Genomic DNA, 15,561 nt, shown 5'->3' on the forward strand with positions numbered 1-15,561 from the left:
AAGTGACCATAAAGTGCATTGGCATAATGAGTGGAAGAACTCAAGGGGATAGATCTTGAAGGGTGAACAAGTTGTCTGCACTACAAGTAAGGAAAGCTAAGCAAAGAAAAGAACTGAAGAGTGATCTAAACTCTGCAAGGTTAGAGTTGCAATATTTATCAGGTCAAAACCTTTCTAGTACTTTCTTACCATTATATTAGACATTGAAATCCTACATTGATAGGTTAGCTTAACAGCTAAGTGGATAAGCCTCACGAAAAGGATAGAAGATCTCCAGGAGAAGGATAAGAGATCCTCAAGAGAAGGATAAGAGATCCTCAGGAGAAGTATAGGAGATCCTTAGAGAGGGATAAAAGATTCTTTTGAGAAGGTGACTGTAAATCACATGGACTTGGGTGGGCCTAACAGCTCTACGTAGATCCTTTAACAGGGTGGCATTCTAAGTTGAACATTCTTAAGTCCTCTAATAGGGTACACTCCTAACAAGGTGTAGATATCCTTTAATACGGTAACATCTTATAGTGTGTAAAGCCTTTAACAGTGTAGGCCTTTAATATGGAAAACAATCAGAAGTGGTTGAAATCAATTGTGCAGTTATTTTGTGGATGTTATCCCCACCCCTATCTTACCTTCTTATTCATGGAGGGTTTCTGGGTCATTAAAATCCTCTGTGTTATAGTGTGATGCATGTTTACTTTTCATGATTGTTTAATGTTTAATTGCATGCATGATAATTTCAGTTACATGCCATTAAGGATTTGACAAGAAAGTAAAAAGGGTAGTACTTTTGATTCACCCACATTTTATTAAAAATTTGTATTGGACAATATTGGACCTTGAATAACTGATTCACCCCCCCTCTCACCTATTCTAAAGAATTCTAACACTATTTTCATATTTTTGAATAAGTTTTATTCTTTTAAAGCTAAAATTAGGAATATCCCTAAAGAGAGCATTGCAAGATGCAATTTTATCAAAGTTTCTTATCCCTTAGAAGATTTCATTGTTTGGGAACCCAATTGTTACAAGTACTAAGATGCAAGATTCTCAACACAATAACATTCATTTTAGTGACTCACTAAGCATATTAGTGACAATATTATGAATAAGGTTGATCTTATTAATGGTTTCTTTCCACTACAAATTTTATCAATGAATATGATAGACAATAAGTATAAATTACCTTCAGTAACAATTTGAAAAAAATTACATTATTGATAATACCTGACAACATATATTCTTATTAGCTTACATATTGCATCTTCTAGTACAAGTGCTAGTTTTAATCAATTCATAAAATGATACATTAGTACTTGAATATTGCATGATTATATAAAATTTTGAGCAGAATATTAAATTATATAAATTATATCTATTGAGACATCCTATTTTCTGCGTACATTATGTCTCATTCATTAGATAAATCTCTCTATAAGAGTTATCTATTGAAAGATCTCTTAAACAATTTACTATATAAGAGAAATAACTTATTTAATGTTTCCAATTTTAGATAATCATACCTTCGATTTATAAGAAGTGTTATTATAAACCTTGATTCTTTTATTGACCATGACTACATTAAAAAATACATTTTCTTAATTATTCTAGTTTATTTTATAAGACATTTCCTTCATTGAGGATTAAAATTATAACTTGAGATATAGATCATGCCCATATTTTTAGGAGGGTATAATTTCTCCATGCACCATTGATGCACCAATTCAACTGAGAACTTACTAGATTTAAATCCACCAAATAAAGAAGAATTTGCATGCATGTTTGAACATGATGGAGTTAGAAATTGGGAAATTTAATGATGCATTTATCTTTTCTTGTAATGAGGAGATTTAATAATAGTCATAATAAAGCGTAGACTTCCACCACTATTTTTAGCTAGTATTGGATTAGTTAGGATACTTAACTCATAGCTATGCATTTAATAAATAATTCAATGTAGTTGTTCACATGATAAGAAATATAGTGAAGAGAAGTCCAATGCTCATAGCATAGGATTCAAATGATCAGATGTCCATAATAAATGGAGGAATTGTAATAACATTTCGTCCAGGAAGAATGAATAAAATTTGTGTCTTTATTCTATCCATGTTATGGTGTAGTAGATATGTGTTAAATATTCATTTCTATGCTTTGTGTTTGATATTACTTAAGGTGTGAAAAGTTTGTGCATATTCTATGAATGCTTTATTTAGTGAATACTTGAAAGTGGTCTAAATGCCAATATTTTTGTGAAGATTGAATCCGGTTAATTGAAGAAAGGAAGATAGAACTAAAATTAGAGGTAGTGAAAAATCAGTAATTAGTTTGAGGAGAAAAGAGATCATTGTTTGTGAAGAGCATAAAATGAAACTTGAATGAAACATTGATTAAGAAATGTTGCAACTTGATGAGAAGAATCTAAGATAAAGAAATACATTGAGGGAGATTAGTCATAGCATAAAGAAGATGTTGAAGGTGACGAAGTGTCTATAGGAAGGCTATAGTGAGTTTAATTTTTTATGTCAATAGGAAAAATGGGAAAAAGGATAGAAAAAGAAAATTAAAATTTGATGGAATTTTTGAAAAGAGAAAATAATGCTCTTTTGATAGATTTGTGGAAAGTTGAAGAACAAAATAAAGAATTGGAGGAAAAAATAAAAGTGTTTGATGGGATCAAAATGAAAAATGAAGAATTAGAAGAAAAATTAAAGTTTTTAGATGGTATTATGAAAAAATTAAATTTTAGTGGAGAGGTTAAAAACATTAGAAGAAGAAAAGATTGAGTTTAAGAAACACAATACTAATTTGGAGGATAAATTTAAGAAATTAGAGGAAGAGAATAAGTTGTTTAAATAAAAAGAATGAATGTTTAAAAGAGAAAGTATTCCAGTTCATAATTTTTCTCATTGCAAAAATGATTGGAAATTATTTGATAAAATTGATTATTATAATGATGTTTGTAAAGATGTGTGCAATGATAAACATGAAAAGGTTAATGATTATAGAGATATTTTAAATCATTTTTATGATAATATTGGTTTGAGTATTATCAAATGTTTGGGTTTCAAAGGTAAAGTCTTGGGAAAAGATAAATAGGGAATAAATGTAAGAATTTGCCTCAGGGAAAAATAACACCAAGAACATGAAGCTCAAGCACTTAGCACAATAAAGACCAATAATGTATGATCATTAAACAATAATAGAGTAGATAATTGATGAATACACACTACAAGTGCCTATATATAAAGGCATCTAGAATGACTAGGAGTTAGAAAAGTGATAAGCCTCACAACTAAGAACATGTCCACCAAAAGTGGATTATCCTCCATTGAGCATAGAGGTTTGTGCGATAATGGGAGGATAAGCTTGCATTGGTGTATCTCATAAAGAGATGTTGTGGGCACTAGGTCCAATTGAAGAACAACTGTGTTGTCTACATGACAACTAATATAAATGCATTTAACTCAAGTAAACTTAAATAAAGTGTAATAGTAATTAATTATTTACACTAACACCCTCCCTTATGTAAAACTTAGGGGAATTCACTTAAGCTCACAAAAGATATGATGAAAATGCATGATGGGTCCTAGCTACTAGGCCATGTTAGGTACCCATGTATAAATGCAATGCTCTACATATAACGTGATACAATGCAATGCAATCTCTCTACAAATGGAGAAAGAGGGAAAACCTCATGGGAAAAACCCTTTGGCAAAAAGAGAGATAAGTATAATAAAGAAGAGAAGAGTCATGTGACCCCCCTGGTGAAATATTTTGCACCCCCAAGAGGTCTCAAAAATAAAGATACTTGACCTAAGTGAAGGGCTTGATGAAGATATCTGCAATCTACAATTTTGTAGGAAAATACTGTAATGCAATGACTTGCTCATGAATCATCTTCTGATGTAGTGCATATGAACCTCAATGTGTTTTGTCTGCTGATGTTGCACTAGATGTTTTAAGATTTTAATGGCACTCTAATCATCACAATGTATGACTGTGGGTCTAGGTATGTCAAAACCAAAATCCTTTAGAATATGCTATAATGAAATAGCTTTTGTAGGCAGAGTAACAAGTCCTCGATACACAACCTCAGTAGATGAAAGAGAAATGGTATTGTACTATTTACTCTGCTAACAAATGGGGCTAGAACCAAGATGAAACATGTATCCTAAACTACATTTGCAAGAATCAAGATCTCTTGCATAGTCTGAGTCTGTATAACCCACTAACCATAGTTCTGTATTAGCTGCATAACATATCCCATATGCATGTGTACCCTAGATATAGTGTAAGATGCATTTGGTTTCCTTCTAGTGAAGTTCATGTGGCTCTTGCATGAAGCGAGAAACCATGCCAACTACAAATGATATTTCAAAGCATGTATGTCTCAAGTAGATGAAACTTCTAAATAACTACCTATATAAAGTAACATCAACAAGTAGAGTGGAACACTTTACTTTTAACTTAACACCTAAAAAAAATGTAATAGATACAACCATGCATTCACTCATGTGAAATAAAGAAAGTAGATCAAGATCATACTTGGGTTGTGATAATGTGATCCTTGATAAAGACTGATGTATCTCGATACCACAGAAATAATGAAGTAGACCCAAGTTGGTCATCAAAAATCTGTCCTACAAAGTAGATTTCACATTATCAATGATGGATGTTGTACTCCCTGTAATGATTAAGTCATCAATGTAAAGCAAAAGTAGCAAGTGAGAATCATCCTATTGAAGAATCTTGACATTCAAATATGAATGACATCTAATGAACCTTGCTAAGAGAAGGAAAGAATTCATCTTTGCATACCAAGGTTTGGGATCTTGTTTTAGTCCATATATAGACTTTTTCAACTTGCAAACCAAAGTAGAATCCTAAATGAACCCTTTTGGCTGCTCCATATATATTTCCTAATGAAGATCACCACTTAAGAATGCACTCTGCACATCCATCTAATGAATAACCCATCTTTGAGCTACAACTATAACTAGTGTTAAACAAATCAAGTTCATTTTTGCAACTGGGGCAAAGCTCTAAGTGTAGTCAATGCTATGCACCTAAGAGAAACCTTTTGTAGTAGGTATATCCTTATACTAATCAACACTTCCATCTGCTACAAACTTGGTCCAATAGATCCACTTACACTAAACAAATTTTCTTCCCTTAGGAAGAGAGACTAAGTCCCATGTGGTGTTTCTCATAAGAGAATTGTATTCTTCCTCCATTGATTTATCCCATTTTGGAATTCTTGAAGCTTCTTTGAATGATTAAGGATTAAAAGAAATTTCTATATAAGCATGAGGAAGTGAGTTTTGTTGTGATCTTGTCCTCCTAGTATCTAAAGGATTCCCTACCAATGGTCCTGTGACATCCAATGTCTACTAATCCCATTTAGGTCTAGTGGAAGAAGATGTAGAAGTATAAGGAATATCCTCAACCTTAGCGATCTACTACCTCTATTTGGGTCATGGATGAACATCTTCCAAATAACTATCATTACTTTCACTCTCCTTAATGAAGGAGGAAGAAGGAGGAGTTGAAGAAGTAAAGATGTGACAACTTTCTTCAAAGTATACACTCCTCTCATAGAAAATGTCATGTTTCTCTAGATCCATCAATTTGTACACTTTACAATAATCTACATATCCAACAAAAATGCAATATTTACTTTGAGGTTCTAATGCCATGCATTTCTATGGAGGTATTCATACCCATGTCAGAAAATCAAAGACAATAAAGATCTTTATAGAAGTTTTCCTTCCAATCCAAGCTTCAAAAGGAGTTAGACCATCCAAAGCTTTATAAGGACTTCTATTCTAGATGCAGTTAGCACAATTTATTTCTTTAGCCCATCTAGTAGCATGGAAGTGGTCATCTCCTTGAGGATTCTATTCTTCCTTTCGACAACACCATTCTATTGTGGCATGTATGGTACTAAATGTTGAAGGTCAATTCCCCCTTAAGTATAAAAGTATATAAGTACTGAGTTCACATACTCCCCTCCATGATCTATTTGAAGAAATTTGATGCATTTCTTTGACTACTTTTCTACCTGAGCCTTAAAGGTGAGAAATTGTTCAAAAGCTTCACTCTTATGAGCCATGAAGAATACCCAAGTATAGAAAGAGTAGTCATCAATGAAGATGAGTGCATAGCTAGAATTTCCAAATGATGGTACTAGAAATGGGCCTGCCACATCATTATGAACTAATTGAAGAACAATTTGTACTCTCCAAGACTTCCCCTTCTCAAACATTTTTTCTAGATGATTCCCAAGTGTCCAACCTAAACAAACACCATTAGAAAATTGGACTTGAGGTAGACCATGAACCATGTTCTTACTGCTAAGTTGTTGAAGATACCTATAGTTGAGATGTCCAAACCTCTCATGCCATAGTTTGCTTTTTGTATTTGAATGCATTAACAAGTCTTGTTCATTATATTTAGGCACAAAGGAAGAGAAAGTGGAAAGCCTTGAATCATGTTTAGCTTCACCTATTGCAACCATAGAATTGTCTTTGATGCTTTTCACAATAGTTGAATCTAGAAGTAATACAACCTTGTTTCCATCTCCATAGCGTGTGATTTGGTAGAGTAAAAGATGGTTTTGTGAACATAATTGAACACTCCACTTTCCATCTCAACTTCACCTTTTCCTTCAACTTCCATTATAGTATTATTCCCTATAAAAATGTGTGGTACCTCTGAAGGTGTCATTGAAGAAAAATCTCTCTTTGAAGCACCCATGTGATGTGTGGCACCCGAGTCAATAATCCATTCTCGCTGACTGACAGTGCTTGGGATTAAAGCTTTTCCTTTGATCTTAGAATTGGAAGATGAAGACCCTTTTTCCTTAAAAAATTTGGCAATGAAACATTATGCTTCTTCATGATGTTTCTCAATTCACCAATCTACTTGTGATAAAATTGATGTTCATGATGACCAATTCTTTTACAATAGGCAAACTTCTTCTTTTCCTAATTACTGTTCCCCTTTTTGTTGGTATTATGAGAAGACTTGCCTTGTAGTTGATTTGATGTTGGTAGTGACTTTTATGTGTCCCATTGTTTGTTATCTTTCTAGTTCTTCTTTTTTCCCTTTCCTTTGTTTGAACTTTCACTAGTTGAATTTTTAGAGCTCTCATTGTTAGCCACCAATGCCTTAGACTTTGAAGACTTGATAATTACCATTTTTATAAACTTAGCTTGTTCATCCTCTAAAAATTGGGTATAGTTATCAAAAGTGATTTTCTTATAAGAAGCCCCTAAGATAGCTTTTGTGTTTTTGAAAGAAGAGACAAATGTGGAGTATTCTAATGGCAGCTTATTGTGAATTAGATAAATCAACCTATCATCTTTAATTGAACTACCACAATCATTAATTTTTGTTCTCAACTCATTCACCTTAATTATAAAATCCTGGATAGAATAAATGCTCTTAGGATCTAGGAGATAAGTCCATCTTCAATCTTGTAGACATCTTGCTCAATCACTTTACCATATAGGTTTTTAAGGGCATCTGATGTTTCCTTGGATGTATTATATTTTATGATATGATAGAGGATATTGTCATCAACCTCTAACCTAATGAGTCCTAGGGATTTCCTATCTACTATTTCTCAAGCCTAAATTTCACTTTGAGATATTTTAACACCTATTGGTTTTGGAAAAGATTCATCTGCATATTGAGAAACTTCTTCATTCATTAATACACACTATTTTTAATCGACCATGTGGCATAATTATGTTCTATTAACTTTGGAACCTTAATGTTTTCCATAATGAAAGGAAAGAAAGATAACAACAATAAAAGTGGAACACAACACCAAGAGACATTCCCCCTTTTCACTCAATCAAAAAAAACCCCCAAATGAATGATTTTGGCACTTTACATTTAGTGTGATTACAATAGCCACTTGCCAATTTATGGCCTAAGTTGACTTCTAATTTTGTTATTTACAACCTCCTCTTGGATTTCAAATCTGATACTTAGCAATGTAGCTTAGAGATACAATAATTTTGAAGTTTGATCAAAGCAATATAATGCAAAAAATGACATATTTCTAAATGTGGTAATTTTTTCCACATAAACATATGATCTAGTTGTAGATTTGGAAAGAAAACAAAAAATTATGCACTTTCAAAAAATTGAAATTTGATTATGTGTCTAGATGAGGCTGTACAGAGCATTTGAAATTGCAAAATGCAAGATTAGATAGGTATATTCACCAAAAAATAAAATTTATGACAAATTTGTGCACCAAAACTAGAAAATAATAACACCACTAAAACATTCAAAAGATTCTAGCCCTAATCAAAAAAATTATACTTTATTTGAAGTCCAGATGATTGAGATATGGCTCTTTAAAGTTAGACTATCAAATCAAAAATGCATATGGTGAGGGGTTTGTTGAGGAAAACACTGTCTTAAAACTAACATTCAAATGACTGTCATGGTAGTGCAATATGGCCTACTTGTGATGGAAAAATGGTCATCAAATTTAAGTATGTAAAATGATAACATCAGCAAAAAATCCTACTAGGTAGGTTGACATGGCAGTATGGTCAATGATGTGGTAGAGCTGTACAATGATGTGTCAATATGGACTAATGTGTCTAGGGGCTGAGTTGGTACCTGATGTGGCAAGTTACTATACAGGTGACTATGTCGACCATATGTTGATGACTTGTCAACCATGTTGGAGTTGGTGTGGCATTGGAAAGGAACTTTTTGGTAGAGCTATTTGAGAGGTTTCCAACAGAAGGAAGTAGAAGTTGATGGAGTTTTTTGATGACAAAATTTGAGTGGCATCATGGAGTAGAGGAGGTGGTGCTAGTAGTGTGGGATTTTAATCGCACATTCAGCATGCTGTAGGGGGCCAATATGTTTAAAAGTGTGAAGCCACAAGGGATAAAGTGGCTTGGAGGCTACCACAAGTGTTGAATGCCACTCATTAGTTGTGAATGCCACCCATTATTTCATAGGTAACTGATCTGATCTAGTTTGAATTTCCTTGGCTGCTTGTGATCTATAGAAAATTGATGCTAGCCATAGGTGGCTACGACTTTACCACCTACCTTCTTATAATAAAAATTGCTCTCCTACTTGCCAGATGGCCAAATCTTTTTGACAAAATTTTGCAAATAAAATGCAAATCCGAAAACCAAAAATGCAGATCTAAATAAAACAAGTGCGGAGAAGCCAAAAGAGAAATGCAGATTTGAAAATCAATTGCACAGATCAAAAGAGATCATACCAATTCCACAAATCAGGCCTTCGGTCTATGGTTTGCAAAAATATTTTAACTCAAATTTCATTATGGCCTTGGGTAGGAAAATTTAAAGTCAAAATTCACCAAATTGACACTTTGCATGCAATGGTGAGGTCCTCTTTGGCTCTGGACACTCCCAATAATCACTGATACTCTAGATCTGAATCATGGTCCTCCAAGAGGTGAAGCAAAAATAGTTTGCAATGGCTATTAAATCAAGCTCCTTCAACTTTGATACCATGTAAAAGTTTTCCTTAGGGAAAAATAACACCAAGATTAAGAAGCTCAAGCAATTAGCACAACATGGACCAATAATGTATGATCATAATAACAATAATAAAATGAATAATTGATGAATACACACTAGAAGTGCCATTATATAAAGGTATCTAAAATGATTAGGAGTTAGTGAATTGATAAGCCTCACAACTAAGCACATGTTGACCAAGAGTGGATTATCCTTCATTGACCATAGGAGTTTGTGTGATGATGAGAGGATAAGCTTGCATAAGTGTATCTCATCAAGAGATTTTGTAGACACAATGTGCTCAATTGGAGTGCGAACAACTATGTTGTCTACATGACAACTTAGATGACTAGGCATACCCCTAGGTGTCTACATGGAAACTAATATAATAATGAATTTATCCTAAGTACACTTAAGTAAAGTGTAATAATAATTTATTATTTACACTAACAATGATGAATCCAATCTAAAAAACGTTTTATGCATATTGATTATGGATGGATCGATAGATCTTGTTCGAAGAAAGTGACAAGGATGTTGAGAAGGCTGTGTGAACCTTCAAGTTTGTATGTAAAAATTGATAGTGGTAGATCAAGGTTCATATATGTGAGTGAAGTATTTGATGAATACTTGTTATAATTGGCATATGGATGTGTCACAAGTCTTATCTATATCAAAAAATTGAGGGGAAGACTAAACCTTGTGATCTCTCATGAAAGAAAAAAATTAAGAAAGAGATAATTGACTTCTACTATATGTTCTATGTGATTCTATAAGACTCTAGTGATACAAGTTGCATTGTGAGTTACATGGATTAGTTTGAATACATGGAGATCAAACTATGAATTTTGACATCAAGGGGGAGTATGTAAAGAACTGATGTCTTACTCCTAGCTCCACTATTAATCTAGTAGCTCCAAATGAGAGACAAATTATTTGAAATGGTATGCGTGGATGGAAAAACCATAATAAGAAAAAACATTGGAATAGAGAGACAAAGAATGCATGGATAAAAATAAACTATGGATGGATCTACATATTGAGATGGAAGAAGGTAATAGGTATGATCATATATTTAGTTAAGTAAAAATGTTCAAGTATGAGTAATGAAAAAATTTTGGAAAATTTTGAATCTTCAAGGAGAGTTATGAATGGTTTGAGTAAATCATATTCATTGTTTAGCAAGATGATGGTAGAATGTATTTTTGCAAGAAGTTCAAGAGTAAGGTTTTGAAGAATCACCATGGTAGTTGGACAAAGTAAAAGGTATTGGATGAGTAACCAAAGCTATAATACAATTTTTTTTGATCCACAAGCACCAATCTAGTATGAATCAATGGGAGGTGTTGAGGAAATAGAATAGTTTGACACCTAATCCTACATTATTTGGATATCAAGTATTCCAGACCTTGTGGTTAGAGCATCCCAAGAGAATGATGAGATTTACTAGGTTCAATCCAAATTTGAAGATTTAAGATATGATTTTGAGTAATTCTAAAGATTTGATATAATTAAAATAGAAGATAATGATGAATTTGAAGATCTGGTATGTTGATTAGTTTTTGTGGTCAGTAGACACCACATGAAAAAATTTGTAATCATGTGAGTAAAAGTTTATGGTAAACCAAAAAAAAGAATTTGGAGTTTGATTGATTGAGGAGGGTAATACATGTAGTAGAAATTAAGGGGGAGTATTGGAAGATATAATTTATCCATGCACCATTCATGCACGACTTGACCTAAGAGCTCACTAGAATTGAATCCACCACATAAAGAAGACTACATGCATGTTTGAACATGATGGAGTTACAAATTGGGAAATTTAATAATGTATTTATCTTTGCATGTAATGAGGAGATTTAATGATGCATGAGCATCCTATGCTATCTTGCAATCCTACATGTTGGAGGAATTATGATTTGTGGTTGTGGACTCAGTCACTATTTGGCACAGTTTATGTCTGGGAGCTCAACATACATTGTGTTACTCAATATGGTCTTTGGTTGCTCGACATGGTATTTGGTTGCTCGGCATGGTCTCTAAAACTTACCATGGTCTGTGGAACTCAAAAAGATATGTTGGACTTGACATGGTCTCTAGAACTTAATATGCTCTCTAGAACTTGACATATTCCATGGAACCTAGCATGGTTTGTGAGCTTGGTGGTGCATGGGATTTTATAGGTGCTTAACATGGTTTTACTGACACTGAATTTGGTCTTGCTTTCTATTGGTGCTGAGTTATATGTAAGCCAACTTTTGGCATTTAATTTATCTATGAGTATTTAATTTAGTGTTAAATATGACTTGTGGCTTGACCTATATTTGATGTAAGGGATTTAATTTTGTAATTAGTTGGGCTCACTTGTGGCTTAGTTGGGTATAAGTAAGGGATCTTGTAGAGTCTTCAAGGATATTTGATGATGACTCATCAAATGATGCGGCTTAGGAACTAGAGGATTTCTTGGTAGACCTGAGGTCACCCTTTTGTAAAGGAAAAGAGTAACAAAAGTATAATTTTCCACCTTTAATGACATAAAATTGGTATTATTATTTTGAATTTGGAAATGAACTAAACTAATGAAATGTGTAGAAATGGATCAAGTTCAGAATTATAACTTTTAATAATTATTTGGAATAAGAATTGATATATTTTCCTAATTTTTATAGATAATTTTTTAGGTGCTAAAAAATAATGAAAATTAGGGGTCTAGTCCCCACCACAAAGCTATGTAGAAATAAACTTATTTCCCTTTGATCTCAAACTATGGTATAGATATAGATTACACACACACACACACACACACACACACACACACACACACACACACACACACACACACACACACACACACACACACACACACACACACACACACACACACACACACATGCACGCACACACGCACACACACACACATAGAACAATCAAAAATAAAAAATAAGCTTTAGACCTATATTTTTTCTTTTATAAGGATTGAAATTACAACTCACCTGAAATCAATAGTTTTCATCTTCAACCACATTTTTCAAAACAAATCTATTCTAACCAGGAGAAAAATTATACATTCTAGAAGAGGACTCTACCTTCTAGAACATCATATAATTTTTATATATTTTTAATATGATATAATAGTTTTCTTTCTCAAAATTGGCATCTTTTCAAGTGTTAAAATACATGGTTGTAGAAATTTCTAATTATAATATACTATATGTAATTAAAACACTATAAAATCTATATGAGAATATTCTTGACTCCAAGCTCTATAAAATGGTATTTTACATATTATTAAAAAAATATTATACAAAATAGTAGAGTTATTGAAAAACCATTTTTTTGAAATAGTTTTAGTTCTTTAGTAATTGGATACAAATTAGTATAAAATATGCATCTAATAGACATTTCCAATTGGAAAAGTGTGAGACCATATATAACATAGCTACAATGAATTTATCTAGATCATATGTTTAAAAGAAATAGAATTTTAGATAGAAATATTCAAATTTAGTTGTTCTGGTAAGTCAACCTGAAACATGACACAACTTTGTATTTTTACCCATGATTACTAAAATCATGAAAGCTTTAGGTGGTGTACTGAGACATGTAGATACTAGAGGTAGTTATGAAGAATTTGTTGAAGGCTTTCAAGTTTCTAGATCTAGTGGTGAGGATAGAATTAATCATGTGGAGAGACCTATTGGAACTAGGGCTGGTCTATTTTGTAGACCTGGATCTTTGTTAAAACTAAAGCATCAGATGGAAGTTTCTAGTTTCTTAGGTACTTTGACTCTTGAAGACTTGATTCATTGAATTGGTGAGTTGGAAGATTACTTTGAGATTGAGGATCCATGTAGAATGAGGTTGGAAAAAACTAAATTGAAAGGGCATGATTCTCTTTGGTGGAAAGACCTACAAAGAGACAAAGAAGAGGAAGGTGAAATGAAGATCTCTAGATGGAGTATGATGGTGGCTAAGTTGAAGGCTAAGTTCATCCCTACTGATTATAAACTTGAGGTTTTTAAAAGGTTGCATATACTAAAATAGAAGGATATGACTACAAAGGATTCTATCAAGGGGTTATACAAGTTGACTATTTGGTCTAGGCATGGAGAATTGTCAATAGAAAAAGGTAGCTCAGTACATTAATGGTTTGGGATTCAATATTCAGGATGAAGTTGGTATGTTAAATATTTATTCAATTCGGGATGTTTTTTAGTATACTGTAAAGGTAGAAGATAAGTTGGAAAGGAAAAGTCAAGGTAATGCTAGAGGGAAGGAGATGCAGGATAGCTTGACACAAGCTAAGCCAAGTGTAGAAGGTGAACCAAAACCTATTAAGAAAAAAGTAAGAGTAAGTTGAGGTGAATTTAAAAGAAATTATTTCAAATGTGGTAAATAAGGACATAGATCTTTCAAATTTCTGATTGGTAGGAGAACTATTGATGTGAATGAGGCTGCAATATAGTACAATTAGCCTGAGCAAGGAGAGAGCTTGTTGGCTTAGCGAGTCCTGGTTGGTTAGAGGATATTTGGATTTTGTCAGAGGACTTGTTTTTTCATTATTTGTTTTAATTTTTATGGTAAAGTCTACAATGTGATTGAGAATGGTGGTAGTATTGATAACCCTATTCTTGAGGAGATGGTTCAGAAACTTGGTTTGAAGAGAGTAAGACATCCTTATCCTTATAAGATTGGTTAGGTGTAAGGTGAACATCATTTGGAAGTGAGGATGTGTTGGTGAATAGATTTTTCTTTCAATAACAAGAAATGGATGAAAAATTCTATGCCCAAAGCCATAAGAAAAATGCAATTTCCCAAAAATTGAGGAATCCCAACTTATTCAATTCTTCGCTCAATTTTGGTAAGGTTAAACTTACTTATTAGATCTTTAATCAAAACTACCTTTCAAATGATAATAACTTTTAAGTAGAAAGTATTAAGGCTTCCTATCTATTTTTAGATAGGGGGATAATCTGATTAACAACAATTAAATAAACAAGAACACATGCAAAGTAGAGAACATAGTTTCGCTATCAACTACCTCTTGAAAAACAATCAAAGATTGATAATCACCTAACATGAAGAGAAATATCTAGCATCAAAGGAATTTTAATGATTTAATATTGATTCAATACTAAATCAATAAAGAACAAGTCCAAAGCATAACATATTCAAACATTCAAAAATTTTCCTTTTCAAATGAACAATAATGTTCAGATACAATATCAGAAACTTTAAATATTTGCGTAGCTATAAACTTAGATAAAAATTGTCACAGCATGATAACCATCCAAAAATGCCAACTGTTAACACTATTGAGTTTCAAACTTGAATAAAGAGCTACTCGAGAATCTCTTGGAAAACCCAATTCTTGGATAGTTAAAAGTAGTTATGAAAAACAACATAAAGAGTACCCAGACCCATAGTATAAGTTTTGAAAACATAAACTTAAAGTCTTAAAAGAATTTTAAAAGAAAACACTAATCATCCACTAATTGGTGAAGCAATTCCTCTTCCTCCTCATCTTCAGTATGACCCTATCCATGTGCCATCTTCTATATCTAAAATGTGTTCATGAATTTGGTCATGGAAGTTGTATTTGGTCTTTTGATGCTCTACAAACAGTTTTTCTAGATGTCTTTGTCCAAATTCATCTTGTTCATGGTATCCATGTAATTCGGGAGTCATAGAGTGCACATTCTTGACATTACTTTTCTTTTGGCCACCTTGGAGAAGTTGAATGACATGAGATAAATATTATCATTTATAGACCTCACATGTTCCTTTGTGTTGTTTGATCATGATCTTGACATCAAAACCTCCCTCTTTAAGAGGGTTGGAAAAGGGTGAGCCAATGGATTGAAAGTCCTTACTTACATGCTCAAGCAATGTTTTGAATTATTTTTCAAATGATTGTATCCTAGAGATCAAAAAAGTGTAAATAGATACCCTATAGGCTATATTATTCCTTAGAACTTGAATCAGTCCTACATCCACATGCTATAACAGGTTCTCCTCGAGGAACTTTTACGATCCA

Source organism: Cupressus sempervirens, chromosome 7 (assembly GCF_028749045.1).
Source record: "Cupressus sempervirens isolate cs-2001-9-10 chromosome 7, ASM2874904v1, whole genome shotgun sequence".
In the NCBI taxonomy this organism is placed as follows: Eukaryota; Viridiplantae; Streptophyta; class Pinopsida; order Cupressales; family Cupressaceae; genus Cupressus; species Cupressus sempervirens.